Source organism: Panthera pardus, unplaced genomic scaffold (assembly GCF_024362965.1).
Source record: "Panthera pardus isolate Hobbes unplaced genomic scaffold, ASM2436296v1 HiC_scaffold_3, whole genome shotgun sequence".
Taxonomy (NCBI): domain Eukaryota; kingdom Metazoa; phylum Chordata; class Mammalia; order Carnivora; family Felidae; genus Panthera; species Panthera pardus.
Window position 1 is genome coordinate 54461699 of NW_026526876.1, and position 15934 is coordinate 54477632.

At 38.3% G+C, this 15934-nt stretch overlaps 1 protein-coding gene across 2 annotated transcripts in view; it reads right to left on the reverse strand.

Moving 5' to 3' along the window:
• Positions 1-15612, reverse strand: part of PAFAH1B1 (platelet activating factor acetylhydrolase 1b regulatory subunit 1) — a 77571-nt gene extending 61959 nt beyond the window's left edge. Inside the window, exon 1 of one of the 2 annotated variants that reach the window (XM_053893083.1) lies at positions 15498-15612. The gene's annotated coding sequence lies outside the window, so the exon portion shown is untranslated. The remainder of the gene's footprint in view (positions 1-15497) is intronic. The other variant, XM_053893084.1, reaches the window with a different exon arrangement.
• Between the last annotated feature and the right edge of the window lie 322 nt (positions 15613-15934).

Below are 15934 nucleotides of genomic sequence, written 5' to 3' on the forward strand. Positions count from 1 at the left end.
TATCCTTTTGAATTAACTAGCTTACTTTTACTGTAAGAACATTGTGAAAATAACCTTAACAGGTTTTTTGTTTCTCCTGCTAGCTCACAGAAAGCTAAGACTTAAATTTGTGCTCTGCCTGTAGCAAGAACATTGTAATATACCTTTTTGCCCTAGATTCTGATTACATTTTATCCTTACCCTTTATTTTTGTTTCTTCTTTCTCTTTACTTTTAATAATCTGTGGTATTTTGCAGTTTGTGCATCTTTATCAACTGCCTTAAAGGATTACAAATCAAATACAGAGACTAGGTAAAAGTGCAAATCAGCTAAAAATAAGACAACAGTGATAGAACTGGGTTTTTAATATAAGTTTAATTAAAAATAAAATGACTGAGGGGCACCTGGGTGGCTCACTTGGTTGTGCATCCGACTCTTGATTTTAGCTCAGGTCATGATTCCAGGGTTGTGGGAACAAGCCCCGCATTGGGCTTTGCACTGAGCATGGTGCCTACTTGGGATTCTCTCTCTCCCACTCTGCTACTCCCCCATGCTCACACTCTCTAAAAAAGAAATAATAATAATTTAAAAAAATAATAGAAGACTGAGCAGACAAAACATGTTTGTGATCCAAACCCTGGATCTAGGGTGCCTGGCTGGCTTGGTTGATGGAGCTTGTGACTCAATCCTAGGGTTGTGAGTTCAAGCCCTGTGTTGGGTGTAGAGATTACTTAAAAAAAAAAAAAAAAAAATCCTAAAAAAAGAAAACTCTGGACCTTCCACTTGTAGCCTCTGGATAAGGTACTTAATAAATATACTTGGTAAAAGGTAGGATCGTTGAGGACATTAAACCAGTTTTCAACCCCTCTGTTTAAAACCTTTCTAGAACAAGGGTATATATAACACAGGTTTAAAAAACAAACAAAACAGGTATATATCTTGCATTTATTTGCACAGAACTTCATGATTTATAAACTGTCTTCATATCTTTTTGATCTTCACCTGCACCGTGCAGCAGTTCTCACAGCTACTTACACAAAAATGCAGAGATCACAAGCACATGTCTACAGAGAACAATGCAGGTGATATAAATGATAGCAAGATTATAATCTTTCCATACAAGCCTCATTTTGTTTGCATATAAATCATATTACAATATATTCACTTTCCAGACATATATGCTCTATTCTACTTTTCTTGACTACTGCAGTCGTCCCACTATACTTTTTTCCATTTTTAAAAATATTTATTTTGTAAGCACACACGTGCGGGGAACGTGCAGAGAGAGAGACAGAGAGACAGAATCCCAAGAAGGGATTCAACACAGGGCTCAATCTCACAAACCATGAGATCATGACCTGAGCCAAAATCAAGAGTTGATCACTTAACTGACTGAGCCATCCAGGTGCCCCATTTTTTCCCATGTTTTATAGAAACACCAACAGAGAAGTATTTCTTCACCATAAAAAACCGTGCAAGGGCAATAATAAACAGTAATAAGTGGTAGGAACTTGTTTCACTGGCGAGCTTATGCCCATCTAAAGGAGGGCAGTTTGATGCAGCTTAGGCCAAATGTTGTCATGGGAAAATGTGGGCCTCACAGTTGCAAGAGCTTTTAATTTTTCAGGATAATCCAAAAATAGAGACTTTATGCAAAATAGCTAATTTTTAAATGTTAACTTAAAATAATTTTTTTAACAATGCAGGGCAAAGAGAAATGCATTTACAGATTTCATTCTGCCTAAAGGCAGCCAACCAATGTGCAAATCCCCAGCTCAGTACTGATTTGATATGGTTTTTGAACAGTTGAAGAGACTGAAGAAAGTAGAACAGGATTTAGGAATTTATGCTTAAAAAAAAAAAAAAAACAATGCCAACAATACAATCTGTTCTATTTATTCAATTAAAAGCATAAAAATTATGGAAGAACAAATATTTATTTAACCTTAGGATAAATTCTGTAACGCAAAACCAAATAAAAAGCTATTTTATCATGTTATCCACAGACACTTTCACGTTTACTGAAGCACTATCTGTAATAGCAAAAATTTAGAAACAACCTAAATGCCTATTTCTGTAGTATAAAGAAACTACAGTATAAGCGTATATAATAAATTATACAACAAAATAAGTTAGATCTACATATACTAATAACACATCTAGAAAACATTTTGTTAGGTTAAAAACATCGAGTTGTACAATAATATTTACATTTACATATAACATTCATGTAAATTTTAAGCATCATTATATATAGTTTATGGATACATATATGTGTAGTAAAAGTATAAAGACAGATCAAAGGATATATACAAACTTTAAGAGAACTTTACCACTGTGAAGAGCAAGGGAGGGGAAAGGGATTAGAAAGAGGTATAAAAGGGACATCAACTGTGACTATCATAATGCATTCTTTTTTCTTTTAAGTTTGTTTTTCAGAGAGAGAGAGAGAGAGAAAACGCAAGTGGAGGAGGGGCAGAGAGAGAGGGGGAAAGAACGAGAATCCCAAGCAGGCTCCACGCTGTCAGTGTGGAGCCCGATGCAGGGCTCAAACCCACCAACTGTGAGAAGTACTAAGCAGAACCTGAGCTGAAGTCAGACGTTTAACCAACTGAGCCACCCAGGTGCCCCAATAATGCTTTATTTCTTAAACTACAGCAAATATGACAAAAACATTAACATCTGTCAATTCTGGTAGTAGTTTGTGTGGATTTTTTTTTTTACATTACTACAGGTACTTTTCCTGCATGTTTGATATATTCCATAATTAAACTGGAAATATGTGAAAGAAAAAACAAAAAGCACTTTTCTGACTATACGTCCCATGATAGGCCCTCTGATTATGTAAATGATATGAAAGCACTGAAGGAATAAATCCTACACTTTTGAGGTCCCACTGTGCAGTATTTTGGAGTCAAATAGTGGAGGTTCAAATATCAACTTGGCCACTTATAAACTATGTGACCTTGGGCAAATTTTCAAATTTCCTAAGCCTATTTGATCATTTATAAAAGAAGCTCTACTACCCACATCGAAGAGTTGTGGCAAAGCGTAATGAGATAATCAGTGTTAAGGACTTGTCTACCATTTCAGCTACCTCAACCGAGCTCAGGAATAGTGAAGATAGAGATAATTTCACCTTGAAGACGACAATATGATGCAGTACCTTTTGCACTTTTACATACATAAGCAAAGTAAAAGAGACACTGCTTTCCTAGTGTCCAAGACAAGAATAAATCAGTTTTGCCATCACAAGATGGCAGAAAGTAAAGGTGGACTGCCCTATTACTATTATTAACTCATCTTAATCATCTTCATCATCACCATAATAACAATGACCAACATTTACTGTCTAGTGAGTACTAGGCACCGTTCTAGGCTTTTTAAATGCATTAGCTCATTTGATACATCAGATAAACTTTGACGTAAGCTAGAACAAGAGAAAAAGTAACACATGCCATAAGATGATGAACTCAAAGGAAAACAAAATTTCTTTCAGGTGAAAAAAATTAGGGAAAGTTGCCTAGAAAAGGAGAATCTGGTATATGCACACTTTCAAAAGATTGACAGGCAGAGGATACAGAGAGGAAAAGAGAAAAGGAGTGGTAAAGAGTGAAAACACCTAAAGCAACGGAAGTATCTTCATAAGGCTGAATCACAGGATACATGGCAGGCAATAAGAAAAAGGATGAGACGATGAGCCAGAACACAAGAAGAGTCCTTTAGCACCTACTTGGGATTAACCTGTTATCTATTAAATACCATGTGTCCACCAATGTGTGCTTTGCATTTTCATGTTTTTGATCACTAAAGACAGTAAAAAGCTGGGTTTGGGCCAAGTATTTCAGAACTATGGTTCAGGAAAATTAATCTGGCTGCTTTAACATCCCACATAATTCCTCCTCTTATTCTCTATGGCTAGCAACACCCAGTTTCTCAATTTTACCCAGACACCCAAGCTACAAATCTGAGATATCTTCTGATACTTCCCTCTCCCCATCACACTACTCATTCACAATTCTTCCTCCTAAACCTTTCTACCATCAGTAACCTTCACTGTCATGATCTTATTTCAAGCACTAATCATTCTTTCCTGAGAAAGCCTCCCAAGTGACCTTCAAACTCCAATCTATATCCCTCACTCCACCCACATAAACTATCTAAAATACACATCTGATCATAATGCTCATCTTTGCTTGGAACTGTTTGTTGACTTCCAAATTGCCTACAATGTATGTATACAGAATACAATTTTACACAGTCTATCAATCTGACTCATGTACCTTTCCAGCCTCATATCTATACATAAGGGTATGTATATACAAATCCCCTCTGCCAAACTACTTTCCAGAATACACAATCGTTTTTCATGCTTTTGTACCTGTGTATGTTGCTGTTCCCTCTACCTAAAATGTTCCATGTCCACTCCAATTATTCATTCAAGAGTCAGTTTAAATATCATTTTTCTCAACAGTGGGGAGATTTGATGGGCCTGCAACACCCTAAGGGACAGATACTCTATAATCCAGGACCCAGATTTAAAATACTACATAAAGGAGTAAAAAAAAAAAAAAAAAAAAAAAAAAAAAAAAAAAAAAAAAACTACATAAGGATACTAAATTTCCTATAATTTAATTATTTCACTAATAATCTAGAGAAAATTCAAATCCAAAAGTTCTAATTTCAATCAAGCTCCCCACCCCCTTTATATAAAACTGGCCAAAAAAAAAAAAAAAAAAGCCATTCTTAAAATCTGACAAATCCTTACATTTGAAACTAATACGGTAGGTTAACTATACTGGAATTAAAATTAATAATAATAAAAAATAAAATACCCCCCTCCCCAAACCTAACAAATCTAGAAATAGGGAGGCAAACTAAGATTTACCCAAGAAATGAATGTGATTAAATATTCTAGCTATCAAAGTTTATTTATCAAAAAAAGCTTATTTATCACGTGAATAAACAATGAAAAAATTGGATGTAACAGAACTAACAAATTTTAATGGTATTTTTAATGTTTATTTATTTATTTTTAGGAGAGAGAGAGAGAGAGAGAGAGAGAGCAGGAGAGGGGCAGAGGGAAAGAATCCCAAGCAGGCTCTGCACTGTCAGCCCAGGGCCTGATGCAGGGCTCAAATTTATAAATCATGAGATCATGACCTGAGCTGAAATCAAGAGCTGGACATTTTAAACTGACTGAACCATCCAGGGACCTCAAATTTTAATCTTTTTTTTAAAGTGAATGTATTTGAGAGAGAAAGCGTGAGTGGGGGAGGGGCAGAGAGAGAGGGAATCCCAAACAGGCTCTGCACTGTGAGCACGAAGCCCAGCGCAGAGCTTGAACTCTCGAATTGTGAGATCATGACCTGAGCTGAAGTCAGATGCTTAACCAACTGAGCCATCCAAGCGTCCCCCAAATTGTAATGTTTTCAAAGATTGAACAGTACTTCAAATTTTTAAAGTATTACACCATGGTGCTATTATCTTTATAATCACAAATCTCAACATAAAGAGAACACAGAAAATATATAATAATATTATTATTCAAGATTTCCGGCTCTTTGGACTTGACCTAAGTAAAGTAAGTTTTCTGCCTAACAGTATATCCTTTAAGAAAAATTTATCTCTATTGACTAAGAAGAAAACAAAAGCCTATTAATTTAGAGAAATTAAAAAGTATGACCATTCTCATTTTTTTTTTTAAGTTTGTTTTGAGAGAGAGTGAGCAGGGGAGGGGCAGGGAGAGAGGGAGACAGAATCTGAAGTAAGCTTCACACTGCCAGTGCAGAGCCCGATGCGGGACTCGAACCCACAAACGGTGAGATTATGACCTGAGCTGAAATCAAGAGTTGGATGCTTAAATGACTGAGCCACTCAGGCACCCCATTAGTTCTCATTTTTATGGAAGCTTACAACATACTCCCAAAGCTTCAAATACCACTAGTACAGAGAATAGCTAAGATCCAAGGTACTTTAAAAAGTATCCCTTGGGGCGCCTGGGTGGCTCGCTCGGTTAAGCGGCCGACTTCGGCTCAGGTCATGATCTCGCGGTCAGTGAGTTCAAGCCCCGCGTCGGGCTCTGTGCTGACAGCTCAGAGCCTGGAGCCTGTTTCAGATTCTGTGTCTCCCTCTCTCTGACCCTCCCCCGTTCATGCTCTGTCTCTGTCTCAAAAATAAATAAACGTTAAAAAAAATTTTTTTTTTAAAAGCTATAAAAAAAAAGTATCCCTTTAGAAATGTTAGAAATAATACTTTATATGGCAGTCAACCTTAACTCTTTTATTTCTTCCTCTGTAGCCAATTACCTTGATCTGTCAAATTTATCTCCTCAATATTTGTTGAATTATCCTGTCTATCCTTACCACTACTACCAAAGTTCACACCATCACCTCTCACTTGGACTAATTTCAACAGGTCTACCTAAATCCAGTCTTGGCCCGTTAACATCTATCTTCCTTCTATAGAGCTCCCAAAGCCATCTATTTAAAGTACAATCTGACCATATCACTTCTCTACTTAAAAACAAACCTTCATAGGCTCCCTATTTTTTACATAGCACTCACTATATGCTAGTCACTGCTTTAAGTTATTTTACAAGTGTCCATTTACTTCTCACAACTACCTATGAGAATTTAAATAACTAGCTTTTATTTAGTGTGCATGTGTGTGTACACACACACACGTGTAAAATATAAATAACACAGCTATGTAAGCAGCAGAGCTGAAAGTTGAACCCAGCATCTGGGCTCCATTATCAGGCCTCTTAATCACTGAACTATGCTGCCTCCCTACTTCCTAAAGTCTACATGCTTTAAAACAGTTTATAAGGCCTTCGATTAGTAGCTGGTCCCTGCCCACATTTCAAGTCTCATTTCTAATCAAGCCCCACTTTGCTCACACACTGAGCATCATGAAATGTAGGTCTTCCTTCTCCCCACATTGTGACCTTTATGATTCTACTTCTGCTGTCCCCTGTCTGGAACACCTTCTAGTACCTTAGCATGGTTCCTACAACAGAGTACACTGAATACATTCCGATTAGAGAATCAATTTTTTAATGCCTCATAACGTTGTAAGCAATAAAAAACAAAAATTCTCTATTATTAATTACACTGGTAAACATATGAAACACAAAAACACCAAAGGTTTTAGAACTCAAGTCTCCAGTACACCTAACAGTTATCCAGTTAAAACACACACAAGCAACCATAACAAAAAAACCTTCCTCAACCTAGATCCTCTCTCAACTCTTCCTTGTTCCTTCTTGACATTCTCTCTATAGCCCAAATCAAAACAAAATACTTCAATTCTTCACTTCCCTCATCTTCCTCACTTCCCATTATCTAACTGGTTACTAATATTAAACAGACTGAATCTCTCTCAAATCTACTCTTTCAATCTGCGCTGCCACTTAAACTGTCTCCTCACAGGTCTGTCTGCCTCCATCCACTCCATAGTTGCATCTTACACATTGCTGACAGCAGCTTTTCTTAAAGAAAGGCACTTAGGGGTGCCTGGGTGGCTCAGATGGTTAAGCGGCCGACTTTGGCTCAGGTCATGATCTCACGGTCCGTGAGTTCGAGCCCCCTGTCAGGCTCTGTGCTGATAGCTCAGAGGCTGGAGCCTGCTTCAGATTCTGTGTCTCCCCCTCTCTCTCTGCTCCTCTCCTGCTCGCACTCTGTCTTTCTCTCTCAAAAATAAATAAACATTAAAAAAAAAATTTTTTTTAAAGAAAGGCACTTACCATAACAAAATCCTCCACTGGCAGTTCAAGAGCAGAAACAGTGGTTCTCAATCAACTAGGAAGCTTATTGAAAATCCAAATTAAAAAGAAAAAGAAAAAAGAAAATGCTGATACCCCAGGTGCTCCCCATGGAATTTTTATTGCTTAAGTCTACGATGGAGCCTGGAAATTTCCATTTTTAATAGATAAAAACCTACATCTGATGAAGACGGTCCATGTAACACCCTACTTTATAGGCCAGATCAATGTCATCAGGCCAGATCAACTCCTCTATACTAACCCATCACTCCAGCCATACTTAACTACTTGGGACCTTTCCTCACCAACCAAGGTATACTCATGAGACTGGGCACAAATCACTTCCTCTGCCTGGAACCCCAAACAATGTGACAAGGTTTCTTCAAAAATGTTCAACATCTTTGTGAAGACTTCCTTGAAAATTCTGGACTCTCATCACACCAAGTACATATTTTGATTACAGCACTATTGTGCTACCTTTGCATATTAAATATATACTTATATACTTTAAGATCTTTGAGGGCAGGGACTGACAATCATGTTTGTATCCTCAGCACCTGGGATACAATATAGATAAATGTTTGCTGGACAGAAAAATTGATAAACATTTAGAAGAAAAAGATATGTAATGGTGCTGGATACTTTTTAAATAGAAACCCAAGGACACCTGAGTGGCTCAGGTGGTTAAATGTCTGACTTCAGCTCAAGTCATGATCTCGCGGTTTGTAAGTTCAGAGCCTGGAGCCTGCTTTGAATTCTGTCTCCCTCTTTCTCTGCCCCTCCCCCAACTGCACTGTCTCTCTCTCTCTCTCTCTCTCTCTCTCTCTCTCTCTCTCTCAATAAATAGACATTAAAAAAAAAAAAGGAAACCAGGCAAAATTTAGGATTATTTAATATTTAAAATCCTAAACAAAATTTTTCTGATAGTCAAAGATGTAAATTTTTTAATAAATGGAGAAGAGGAGATGAAGAATTCCAATTAACATATGTAAACACTGCTCACCCTCTACATGGAACTTGACTAGCTTCCAAAGGATAAAGAAAAAGAAAAAACAGTAAGTTTAGGGTAGAGAAAATGGGCACACACTACATTAACCAAATGATGAAGGTTAACACCACCAGTGATGTTTAGTGAGTATCATGTAGCCTTTGACATGATGTGATGAGAAGTGCCATTTACCTCTGTGGTATTTCTTCCAAAAACCTATAGCCCCAGTCTAATGAAAAAACACCAGACAAACCCAGCTTGGGAGACATTTTACTGGATACCTGACCAGAACTACTCAAGACTGTCAAGATAGTACTGGAAAACAAGGAACCACTGAGAAACTGTCACAGACCAGAAGAGACTGGAGTGACATAACCAAATGCAATTTGGTACCCTGGGTTGGATCTGGAACAGAAAGAGTACATTAATGGAAAAACTAGTCAAATCCACATAAAGTCTGGAGTGTAGCCAATAGTAATTACCAAGATTGACAAATGTACCTCAAAAACATAAGGTATTAACAATGGGGAAAACCGGGCTCAGGGATGTATGAACTCTCTGCACTATCTTTACAACTTGTCTGTAGATCTAAAATTATTCCAAAATAAAAACTTTGTTTAAAAAAAAAAATAGGAAAAATGTGGGATTATTTAAATTAATAATACTTAACAGTACAAACAAAAATACTGATTGTTAAAATAGATGTAAACCATATTTCGGTTTAAATAAAATGCTCATTTGCAACATGCTTTTTACATTTAAAAAAAAGTATTCCACTTAGCATTGATTTACATAGCACTCTTTACCTATTATGAAACTTTGAAGCCATTACAGGATTCAGATACACATAATGGATACCAAAGAAGGGGAAAAAAAACCCAATACTAATTCTTAAGAAATATACTTACAACTATAAAAGCTACTATATTAATATATTAATGACTGTTTACTTGATTAAACTGTATGTTATATTCTCTTTCTTAAAAAAAGGTCTCCAACAATAAAAATAGTTATGAAGGGTTTACAGGCCATTCATCATTCAATAGTAGCCATTATTTTGTGAGTTAGATACTGTCAATATTATCCATTTATAGAAAAGGAAATCGAAGCTTCTACTCAAAGCACATAGCTGGCAAATTGTGGAGTTAGGACTACTAAAATATTCATATATGGTTTAGTCAACACCTTAATTTATTTTCTGTGATAATACTAAATGTATAGAACTTTCCCCACCCTTAAAAAATAAAAATTAACCAAAAAAGGTAAATAATTAATAACACCGATTCATCTGCACCTTCCCTTCTTTTGCAGTCAGCATAATTTTTCTTAAAGTTTTTATTTTATTTACTCATTTAAGTAATCTCTACACCCAATGTGGGGCTCGAACTCACGAGCCCAAGATCAAGAGTCACACACTCTTCCAACTGAGCCAACCAGGTGTCCTGCAGTCAGCATATTTTTGATAAAATAAAAACAAATACAGAAAGATGAATAGACAAAATATATGCCTTATGCATACAGAGCAATAAAATCATAAAACATATCCTTCTATCTTTGCCAGAGACTAAAAGTGGATTAAACAATATGCAAAATCTTAATAAACACGAAACTTTCGTATGGTTTTAAAAATTAAAGTCTTTGGAAATTTCCCAGATTCTTACTTAATTTTATGACTATCAAAAGACAGTCTCTCAGAAAATTTGTTATTAACAGCCTTAGTTAACTGTCAATAACTCTTGTCAACACATAAGAGCTCAAAGATAATCAAAACGCAAAGAACAAGTAACTACAAGATGCAAATGTAAGGTACCCAGGTGGGTTAATTCACTAAGTTGAGAATTTTGTGGCCCTGATACAAGTATGTCAGGAACATGTCTCTGTTCCGTGGGACACATGAAACTTCTGTAAAGGAAGGATAAACACCTCTCCCACCTTCACTTCAATTCCTGAAAGATCGCTGGAAGTTAGCTATTACAAAGAACTACAACACAGCACATTTCCTTTCACATAATCCTGCATTCAATCTATTGCAACAAGTATTTACTTATTAATACTACTTATATATTTACTTAAATATTTAATATTAAATATTATTTAATTAACATTTGCTTATTAATACTACCTGCATGTATGCACCAAGTATTTATTTACTTATCAATACTACTGTAAAGCTGTAGTAGACAATTTCTGGGAGTCCCTACTCAAATGCCTAAAGCCTTATGCAAGCAAAATAGTTAACAAGACTGAAAGTTAATAAATGCAAATTTATATGATGCAGACAATAAATGCTACGGATTTTCACCATTTTCAAAAAGAAAGAAATTCACAAACACATAAGAAGGGTCCGTTTTGTCAAAGGAATAAGGAATGTTTCTTTGATCACACAAGGCAATAAATACCCAAGTGGTTCAGTGCTTATATTTACTTCATTCTAGCTGCTAACCCAACATGTGACCTTAGGGAAAGACATTCTCTAAATTTTAGTTCTCTCATCCATAAGAATACCAATCTGCCCAAAAGTGGCTGACAGAACAAATGAAAATAAGTACTACATTCAATATATTTACAAAGTTCGAGGGAAATGTTTCTGGCAATGTTAAATGACAGTAACTTTAGGATACCTTTCCAGAAGTATCCTTAATGAATACACACATCAATGCTAACTAGGTATGTTTCAACCAAAAGCCACCATCTTTTAAAGAGAAAGCAATAAATCTAAATAATAAGCACTTATGATGCCCGCATCCAATGAGTATAAAGCATTTCACAAATATCAATTAACTCTAACTGCCATGGCAAAGTTAAAAATTATACACATAGCATTTATACACATAAAACACAGTTCTATTTAATAACTACCCGAAAGTGTCATGCCAAACCAGCAACAAAGCTAAGTAATCCAAAAAACCTTCCCTGTAGTTAACTATTAGGCTTATATTATAGTATCTTTCTTCATGAAGTACAGATTTCTCAAAACACTTGGCCTTCAGCAACTAGGATTCACTTTACAGCTTAATATCTTCAGCCTAGGTTTTCCTTTATCTTTTCAGAACTCACTGCATACCATTAGTTTTATTTTAAATAGAGCAACATTTTATGTAAAAACAAAACAATTACAGCCCTATTGTAGAAGACTTAAGAACAGTGGCAAAGAATTTCCATTTCAATTTAACTATTTCTCTTTTTCCAACATATATGATATGAAAACAGGTTGCCTGTCATGATATATTCAAAACAGAGACTTAAAAGCAAATTAAAAAATCTCTCTTAGGACCACAGCAGACATGGCTAGCTCAGTTGAAAACCAACTGGGCCTTAAGTCTCTTTGGCAAAAGAGTGTGTGACTCACTGCCGCAGAATTCAATGGAAAGAATTGGAAAATTCATTCTGATTGCCCTAAGGTTTTGCCCAGAGTTTTTTAAAGATACATCTATACTAATGTTGTCAACTTCCATATAGTTTCTATCACTTGTTTAAGATGACAAGATGTGAATAAGGGGAGCCACTTGTAAACAAAAAGTAAGGTCCTATTTTTTTCTGGGTACCTACAATATGAGCCATAAGGCGTATATGCATGTTATCTATGTATGTGTATTATTGAGTACATAGGAGGGAAACATTTACATTGAAAAAAAAAATACAATGAAACATGGATGTTCTAGCTATAAAATGAAAAATTGTGGTACTGATTTTTCCCTTCCAGAAACATCTCCAAATTTCTTATGTAGTAAAGTCATCTGGAAAATAGATACCAAATAATTCTACAAAAAAAAAAGAAAAAGAAAAAGAAAAAAGAAATCTATCCCAATCTCATAAAAGTTTTATAAATACAGGATTATGAAGAATTTTAAAAACTGATCTCTAAATTAAGCTAAAGATCCTATCACATGTATCAGAAACATTCATATATTCACAGATACATATTTGGAGCTACAGCTCTCTTATTTAAGTTAAATTATTTTACGCTCTTGAGTAATTAATAGTCTACTGAAAAATCACCACTCTTAGTGCGCTTTTATACCTTAAAATACTAGGATGGGAATATGTCACATAACATAGTGAATTACCATCCTTAACCTTACCCATCCTTCACCATATGAACCCTTCTACCTTCTAATCACATTAAAAATAACAAAAGTGTAAAAATATATCATACACTGACAAACAGTCTTAAGGCTCATCAAAATCATATTTACCACATGAATGTGACATTCTCTGAAGATGTCTATTCACATGAATGCCCAATGCAAGATGTTAAAGCGACCTACCCTCTCTTATGGTAGTACCTTACAAAAGGTCCCTTTCAAGGGACAACACAAGAAGAAAGCCTTTATAAATAGGCTTTAACACAAATTATCTTATCCCTTTTTACTCAGTGATGTTATTTGAAAAATCATAGATTTAATGTTTCAGTGCAAACTAAAGTAAAAGAAGACATATACAGTATTCTCATTTAGATTTCTGCCATATTTTCTACCACTATTTCTCGCCAAATATTTGTGGCATTATTAACTTACACTTACTTTACTAAAAGAATAAAAAACATGAACAAGGGTTGTATGTGTGTGTGTATACACACAAATACAGAGAGACAATAAGTGTCTGCTTAAGAGCAGGGGCATTGCTTTTTACCCCAATCGTTCAACACTCACCTTGCAAAAATGGTCGAAACTAAAAACAACAGATTTTAAGATTTACCACAGAGAAATGCCTTTGTTGTAGCACCAAATAGTATCAAATAACCTTACAAAACATAAGCAAGAGAAAAATGCTATGAAAGGGCAATCTAGCATTTCACAGCTTCTGCTCTCTTACTCCACCCAGTCTCCTCAGCTCAATGGCTGTTCACAGCATCCACAAATATTAGCCCATTTTTAAAAGGGGAGGGAGTGGGTACCAAAACAGGGCAATCTTTCTCAAAATTAATATACACAGAAATATTGTGTGAGAAATTGTGTTCCTTCCTTTGATTTATAAAAAATAACAGGTTCAGATTTGTTTTCAGAGATCCTCCCCTTCTGAACAGTTCAAACAATGATCATTTATAATAGAACAAGAATAAATCACCCTAAATACAGATTACACTTCTGCTTTAATAAAAACTGCAATTTGCAATTGCCAGTTATTTTGCAAAATTGTGTCCTGAAAGATACCCATGAGAGATTAAAAGCTAGCTAATATCTTGGAACCAAATCAGAATTTTTTAAGTAAAAGCTTTTTATACAGTCAATATTATATCACTGCCGACATAACCCAGGCAGGAAATTTTCTTGAATAAGAGGCTGAACCCTGCAGCAATCAAGCCCTGCTGCAGAAAAGAGAAAAAAAAAAAAAAAAAAAGGATAAAAAGAAAGAAGAAAAAAATTTTAAGTAAATACTACTGAGGCAAAAGGGGATGGATGACATTACTGGTATTAAAGGCCCAAGCTATGTCTCCTCCGCCCTAGACTCAAAATGAAATTCACACAAAACAACCCACCTACCAACAAAAATAGAATTTCCAAAAATGGCACAAATTTGTTTACCCTTTAAAACGTTATGAATGTCGAGGGTTACGTGTTAAAGTAGAGGTCAGAACAACAGTAATATCTTTATTCTCTCCCGATTGCCTCTTAAGGAAAGGGGGGGGGGGGAACCTTGGCATGACATCGCCCATTGAGAATGAAACCACAAATCTGGTTCTTCTCTTCAAAAGTACAAATTCTTAACCAAAGGATTGATGTAATCTGGACTCAAACCCCAACCCCAAAAGAAAATCTCCTGCCCTCCTCCCAGGGAGTTTCTTGCTAAGTCACTGAAGAAAAGCAGAAAAACAAATAAAGCCAAGGCACCCTGCTCTCTCTTATCTAAGACACTGAAAACCTCTTTCTCTTCTCTAATGTTGAGAGAGAGAGTTAAAATCTGCCCACCACCTCAAAGACATTCTCTATTTTCTCAGCTGGGAGACTAAAGAAGACACTGCGTTTCCTAAAGGAGTGGGGAGATAGATGAAGGGGAATGGCTGAGGGCCTCGAAGCTGTGTTACAACGTCAAAAGGCAACTCCCGTTTCAGGAGCTAGTGGCAGAAAAGAAAATCCTGCCTGATTTGGTGGGTGGATGCTGCGGATGGTTCGGTGGGTCGGCCGCTCCTCTTTAGTGGATGTAGAGGCTGGACCACCGCACAGAGGGACCAGAGAAGGGCTGGGCCAGCCTCCTTAGGTCAATCCCATCCTAAGGACAGGTGGGGGACGGAACGCCTGAAGGCCTATGGGTGCCGAGGCCGCGCGGGGCTGAGCCCGGTCCCCAAGCCGCCAACCACGGGTGGGGTGGGGACTGCGGTGCTCGCCTTCCGCGGCCAGGGAGAGGAGGGCCGAACCCTTTCCCCAAGATCAGAGAGCGACCTGCTCTCCACGCCCTTCCTACCCAAGAATACTTTTCTTGCTAAGTCACTGAGGGAGGAGGGCGATCTCCTCCCGGGGAGGGCCGCGGGTGGAGTCGGGGCAGCCCCGGCACCCCCCGAACCCGGGCCGGGGAGGAGGGGAGCGAGGACAGCGCCCTCCCCGGCCTGTCCCCCCTCCTCCCGTGTCTCTCACTCAACGGCCGTCGCGGCCGCCATTTTGAGAGCGAGGAGAGGAGAAGAAGAAGGAGGAGGCGGCGGCAGGGGGAGGGGAGAATGGGAGGGAGGGGACCGGCGCAGCCACCTCGTCAGGCCGCCCGGCCCGGCCCGCAGCAGCCCGAGCGCGGAGGAGAAGACAGAGGGGAGAGCGCAGACCCTCGCCGCCTTACCGGAGCGCTGCACCGCCGCCTCCGCAGGGCCTCTTCCGTCCTTCACTCCCATCCACCGGCGGGGGAGGGGGAGAGGGAGAGGGAAGGGAGGAAGGAGGGAGGGAGGGAAGGAGGGAGGGGGAGGATGGCGCGCTGGGCCCGGTCCCGGGGAGGGGGAGGGGAGGGGAGCGGGCGGGCTCCTCAGCCGTTCCGGGGCTCGAGCCCAAGCCTGGCGCTCGCGGTTCCTCTCGCTCGCGCCCGAGCGCTCCTCCTTCTCTTTCTCGCTTCTTGAGCCCCGGGATCGCTGCTCGTTCGCTCGCTCACTCGCTATCTCAGCCGCCGGACTCCGCCGCCGCCCCGCCGCTCCAGCTCCGTCTGTCACAGGAGCTGCCCCAACGCCCTGACGTCACCGCGCCGCCGCCGCCGCCGCAGCCGCCGCCGCCGCCGCCGCCCCAGAC